Here is a 1,116-nt window from a genome sequence, read left to right as displayed (position 1 = left end):
CAGATAATGTTCTTAACTAAAAGTTTGATGATATAGGTCATTTCACCCTATCGCCATCAAAGCCAACAGCACACTATTGAGAATAGTGAACGACAATTTGCTATGTCGTGCTTGTGTAAGACGGAGAAAACACATACGGGTGTAGCGTCCTCTTAATGTGTTGGCTTTATTTGCATGTCACCAATACAATAATCATGCCAGATAAGCTTATCGATGAACTGAGCATCCAAAAAAATAGAAAACAGGATTTTGTATTATAACTATTTTTTTTGTTTATCGCATTAAACACGGGATCGTCGTTAGTATGAATTTATAATAAATGCTATTAGGTACTATATACATTTTGTGTTAATTCTTATTTCACTTTGATCCACACTAACATCCACATCAACAAGTTAGAGGATTTTAAAAATGTATATTATATTCGTATTTATTGAGTGTACCTATTATTATATATTTCATCCCCCCTTTCAAAATTCCTAAATACGCCACTGAATAACAATATAATTAATATAATATAAAATATCCTTAGGTCGACAAACCGTCTCCGCTAAGAATCGTTTCTCGTATAATACCTATATCATTGAATTCCAATTTAACACAATCCATTACAGTAACCCACTTGTAACCTACTGTTACTATATATTGTGTAATGCAGCAGAGCGACACCCACTTATATCTGCATTTTTAGTGAGTTATCCTGTTTTTGCTTATAATACTCCGTTCAGTTTAAGATTGAACCAGCGGATTGCCCAAAACACGTTTTTTTCGGGCATTTCGGACATTGGTGGGAGCTATAGACGATCGACGACGGCCGGCGATGACTGTAGGCCAATCACAGAAGTAGAACGCATAGCCATCGCACAGGCCGGGGTCAGGCACTGCCATAGATAATATAAGAATGGAAGAGCAAATACTTCCTCGTTGTCCATTATTATTAATATATAACTAGAATCAGAACACCAAAAATACAAAAAAAAAAAAAAGAGTAGTTATGTTTATAGTAGGTAAGATATTTAAAACAAAATTAATAAGTAACAACAAAACAACAAAAACGTTTTAATAATGAAGTGCGAAAGCACGAGCTGGGTTTTTGGTATGAACTATGTTCAAAGT

Source organism: Acyrthosiphon pisum, chromosome A2 (assembly GCF_005508785.2).
Source record: "Acyrthosiphon pisum isolate AL4f chromosome A2, pea_aphid_22Mar2018_4r6ur, whole genome shotgun sequence".
Taxonomy (NCBI): Eukaryota; Metazoa; Arthropoda; class Insecta; order Hemiptera; family Aphididae; genus Acyrthosiphon; species Acyrthosiphon pisum.
The sequence above is the reverse complement of the archived record's forward strand: the minus strand, read 5'-3'. Positions refer to the sequence as shown.